The sequence below is a fragment of the Rattus norvegicus genome, chromosome 1, assembly GCF_021556685.1.
Source record: "Rattus norvegicus strain SHRSP/BbbUtx chromosome 1, alternate assembly SHRSP_T2T, whole genome shotgun sequence".
NCBI classification, from domain to species: domain Eukaryota; kingdom Metazoa; phylum Chordata; class Mammalia; order Rodentia; family Muridae; genus Rattus; species Rattus norvegicus.
Genome location: NC_141534.1, coordinates 109,459,717 through 109,465,716, shown reverse-complemented (window position 1 = coordinate 109,465,716; position 6,000 = coordinate 109,459,717).

Below are 6,000 nucleotides of genomic sequence, written 5' to 3'. Positions count from 1 at the left end.
CAAGAACAGATAAACCATTTAAACAACCCCATAACTTGTAATGAAATAGAAGCAGTCATTAAATGTCTCCCAACCAAAAAGAGCCCAGGTCCAGATGGATTCAGTGCAGAATTCTATCAGACCTTCATAGAAGACCTCGTACCAATACTATCCAAACTATTCCACAAAATTGAAACGGATGGAGTGTTACCGAATTCCTTCTCTGAAGGTACAATTACTCTTATACCTAAACCAAACAAAACCCAACGAAGAAAGACCAATTTCCCTTTTGAATATCGACTCAAAAGTACTCAATAAAATTCTGACAAACTGAATCAAAGAACACATCAAAACAATCATCCACCATGATCAAGTAGGCTTCATCCCAGGCATGCAGGGATGGTTTAATATACGGAAAACCATCAATGTGATCCATTATATAAACAAACTGAAAGAACAAAACCACATGGTCATTTCATTAGATGCTGAGAAAGCATTTGACAAAATTCAACACCCCTTCATGATAAAAGTCCTGGAAAGAATAGGAATTCAAGGCCCGTAGCTAAACATAGTAAAAGCCATATACAGCAAACCAGTTGCTACCATTAAACCAAATGGAGAGAAACTTGAAGCAATCCCACTAAAATCAGGGACTAGACAAGGCTGCTCACTCTCTCCCTACTTATTCAATATAGTTCTTGAAGTTCTAGCCAGAGCAATCAGACAACAAAAGAAGATCAAAGGGACACAGATTGGAAAAGAAGAAGTCAAAATATCACTATTTGCAGATGATATGATAGTATATTTAAGTGATCCCAAAAGTTCCACCAGAGAACTACTAAAGCTGATAAACAACTTCAGCAAAGTGGCTGGGTATAAAATTAACTCAAATAAATCAGTAGCCTTCCTCTATACAAAAGAGAAACAAGCCAAGAAAGAAATTAGGGAAACGACACCCTTCATAATAGTTCCAAATAATATAAAATATCTCGGTGTGACTTTAACCAAGCAAATAAAAGATCTGTATGATAAGAACTACAAGACTGTGAAGAAAGAATTTGAAGAAGACCTCAGAAGATGAAAAGATCCTACATGCTCACAGATTGGCAGGATTAATACAATAAAATGGCCATTTTACCAAAAGCGATCTACAGATTCAATGCAATCCCCATCAAAATACCAATCCAATTCTTCAGAGAGTTAGACAGAGTAAATGCATCCGGAATAACAAAAAACCCAGGATAGTTAAACTATCCTCAACAACAAAAGTCTTCTGGGGGAATCACTATCCCTGAACTCCAGCAGTATTACAGAGCAATAGTGATAAAAACTGCATGGTATTGGTACAAAGACAGACAGATAGACCAATGGAATAGAATTGAAGACCCAGAAATGAAGCCACACACCTATGGTCACTTGATTTTTGACAAAGGAGCCAAAACCCTCCAATGGAAAAAAGATAGCATTTTCAGCAAATGGTGCTGGTTCAACTGGAGGTCAACATGTAGAAGAATGCAGATTGATCCACGCTTATCACCGTGTAGAAAGCTTAAGTCCAAGTGGATCAAGAACCTCCACATCAAACCAGATACACTCAAACTAATAGAAGAAAAATGGGGAAGCATCTCGAACACATGGGCACTGGAGAAATTTTCCTGAACAAAACACCAATGGCCTATGCTCTAAGATCAAGAATCGACAAATGGTGGAAATCAAAAAACCCTGAGATTTCACCTCACACCAGTGAGAATGGCTAAGATCAAAAACTCAGGTGACAGCAAATGTTGGCAAGGATGTGGAGAAAGAGGAACATTCCTCCATTGTTGGTGGGATTGCATCTGGTACAACCATTCTGGAAATCAGTCTAGAGGTTCCTCACAAAATTGGACATTGAACTACCTGAGGACACACTTATACTTCTTTGGGCATATACCCAAAAGATGCCCCAACATATAAAAAAGACACGTGTTCCACCATGTTCATCGCATCCTAATTTATAATAGCCAGAAGCTGGAAAGAACCCAGATGCCCTTCAACAGAGGAATGGATACAGAAAATGTGGTACCTCTACACAATGGAATATTCCTCAGCTATCAAAAACAATGACTTTATGAAATTCATAGGCAAATGGATGGAACTGGAAAATATCATCCTGATTGAGGTAACCCAATCACAGAAAAACACACATGGTATGCACTCATTGATAAGTGGCTATTAGCCCAAATGCTTTGATTACCCTAGATGCACAGAACACATGAAACTGAAGAAGAATGACCAAAATGTGAATTCTTCACTCCCTCTTTAAGAGGGGAACAAGAATACCCTTGGGAGGGAATAGGGAGGCAAAGTTTAGAATAGAGGCAGAAGGAATACCCATTCAGAGCCTGCCCCACATGTGGCCCATACTTATACAGCCACCAAACTAGATAAGATAAATGAAGCAAGAAGTGCAGGCCAACAGGAACCGCATGTAGATCTTTCCTGGGAGACACAGCCAGAATACAGCAAATACATAGGTGAATGCCAGCAGTAAACCACTGAACTGAGAATGGGACCCCCCGTTGCAGGAATCAGAGAAAGGACTGAAAGAATTTGAAGGGCCTTGAGACCCCATATGAACAACAGTTCCAACCAACCAGAGCTTCCAGGGACTTAGCCACTACCCAAAGACTATACATGGACTGACCCTGGGCTCCAACCGCATAAGTAGCAATAATAGCCTAGTAAGGCCACGAGTGGAAGGGGAAGCCCTTGGTCCTGCCAAGACTGAACCCCAAGTGACTGTGATTGTGTGGATGGGTGTAATGGGGGAAAGATGGGGAGGGGGAGAGACTTGGGGGATGTTGGCCCAAAAACTGGGAAAGGTAGTAACAATCAAAATGTAAATAAGAAATACCCAAGTTAATAAAGATGGAAAAAAAGAATGCCAATAAACATACCACTAGCTTGCTCTTTTCCAAACTGTTGCCAATGTTTGGTTTCACTATATAAAATAGAAATGAGTCTGGATGAGAACTAAATGATGAACTACAGTGATATATTTTCCTTAGGTGTTGAAGAGTGTTAAAAGAAAAGATATATTAGTAGAAAATGAATATATATTAAGTCTTCTGAAGTCTCCATATAGTTTGTATTTCCAAGGACTTTATCTCATTGTAACAAATTGGTTTTTCCTATTAATTTCTACTAGTTTGATTATGTCTTCTTATACAGTGTCATTAGTAATACTGCCACCAAAACTACCACAGAATTAAAGGAGGTGAATTACATGAGAATACACTGCTATTCGTGTTTTAAATTGATTAAGAAGTGAGGTGTGTTTTTGTACATATGAAGAGTGACTTAAAAATAGACCCAATTTTGTAGACCTTACAACACCCAGGGAGAAGTTTTTTCATCTTCCCTCTTCCACCTAATTCTGAAATGTATCACCATTCTTATTTTAGAGAGAGAAATCTGTGTATGCACAGGAAACAGGGGTTATTTAAAAAAACCTCTGTCTACTTTTATTTGTAAGCATCAAGTCACAGGCTGTCATCCAGTTTGTCAGGGTAATTCTAAGCTTAAATTCTAATACCATGTTGCAGAAGAAGACAGACATTTATGTGAACTTGGGAGTATCCATAACCTTTTGGTTGACAGTCACATTCTATATGCATGTGAAGGTTTTTCTCAGGAACACCAAACAGATATCATTTCTCAAAGCTGCTCAATGAGTAAAAGTAGAGCATGGATCCAGATGAATCAAGAAATTATTGAACAACTCTGGACCTTATGATATTAGAAGCATTGTTTCATGTTAAACCTCAGATTCTCTACTGTGAATATGCTGGAGTCTAGAGATACAAACATCAGACAGTCCGGAATTTTAGAGATTTTTGTATTTAATGAAGGGCCAAATTAAAAAACACATTCATAAATGGAGATGCAAAGTGTATTCACTTCAAGAGATAAAAAAATAGTTGGCCTAAAAGAAGATTAGGGACCTTGTGGTTTTTCAATAAAGTATCATTGGTCATGACACAGGACTGCAGTTACGTTCGACAGATACTTCAGCCCATTGCTGACACTCATCTCTTATAGAGAATGTAAGTTCTTTATAATTAGATGCTACCTTTCAGGTGAGTCCTCAGCACTATGGATAAAAGACATATGACTTGACTAAAGAAAGTAAAATCCCATGCATCTAGCTACCTACATTGGTTTGCTCTATTTGTATATCCCCCATTCATTTGATCGAATATTCTTCCTGTATTGCTGAAAAAAAAACCCTCATGTTTTGGATTTGACCTGCTTATTTCTTGTTGTTCCTTCCCTCATGTGAAGTTAGCCAAGAAAACTAGATATTGGATCTACAGGACAGATAAGGTGACACTGTTTCATGAACACAAGTTCATGTCCTAGGCAACAATGTCATCTCTGTTTAAAAAGCTAATGTATTATGATGTGACTTCTACCTCATCTGATGCCATGATATAAATATACCATAATATTCTGTATCATAACCACTTTATCACTAGATTCATCTCTACTATATCATCTTCTCCCTATATTACAGGGTTGAATATACAGAGTGACATTAAAGCTGAGCATTGCCTATCCATCTTGTACCCCATATATTATTAATGATTCTTTCTAAAACAGGCAGACAGCATTTGTCCTTCTCTGCATTTTATCTCTGCTGCTTAGTAACCTGTAGAAGCTGTATATGGCTAGATATTTTAAACAGTTAGTTATGCATTGCATCTGTCAAACTCTTTCATCACAACCTGTGCTATTTATTTTATTGTTTGTTCTTTCCAGGCTTGGCCTATATCTGGTGATCAGGATCTTCAAGGTTCCAAGGAGAGATGCATGACAAGGCTTTATGTGACTCTTATGATCACATTGTTGCTCTACCTGATCAGTAGTCTGCCTTTATGTATCCATTGTGGTGTACCCTTCCAGGTTCAGACTGATGTGGGGTATACCCTTTGATTGTTCTTCATGTGCACTCATTCCATCCTATCTCAAGAGGTGTGACAACAAATCCAGATGGTGCTCTTTTGGATTTTAATCCTATGTCATCACCTTATCAGTGACAGACATTTTAGTTGACTCTAAAGAGCCCATGTGTCACACTCCTCTGGAGGGTAAATGTGGAGCTGGTCTTCTGCCATTAGCCCTGGAAAGGCAGGGAAACAGTGGAGCAGTGATAAAGTGTCTGCTTCCAGTAAACAGCTATGCTTTGAGAGATAATGCCATTATCAATTTGAGAATTTTCTCAACTTTTCTGAAAGATAAAACTGAAGCAGGAGACTACAACACTTTTATGTACATTATATCCTACTATTTTCTGGATATCAACAAAGAGAAACAATCATACAAACTATCAACACACAAATCAGCTAAATCTATGAGTAATCCCAATGCCTAAAAGTTATTCATATTAAAAACAATCAGGAACGTGAAACGTGATTTTTTTCTCCTTTATAAGAAATGATCCTAGGAGCAAAGGTGAGATGCACACTGTTCCTTGACCTCCTATCATTTGGTGCACAACTCTGAAAGCCTTCCCAAGGAGGTCTGTAGAGCCACATGAACATTCTGGTTCACTTGGGACACAGCCAGCAGAGGTGAGCAGCATGCTGTTCCATGAACTCACTTGTCAGGCCCATGGATCTGCCTGACTGCCTACATAAGGAACATCAAGCCAACATCTGGGGAAAACAGATGGTAAAAAGCCAGTATAAGAATACGATAAAGAAGAGTCAGAGAAATATGCTACCATCAAATCCAGGTACCCTACTCTGAAAACCCTGGATATTCTAACACAGCCAAATAACAAGACGATGTCCATAAATTCATTCTTATAAAGATGATACATGTCTTTAAACAAGAAATTAATAAATACATAAAATACACAAAATATCATTAAACATGAAGAAAATAAATAAACCCGTTCAGTACATGAACACACGAATATAAACAATTAAGAAAACACAAAGTAAGGGAATACAGCAGATAGAAAACTTAGAAAAC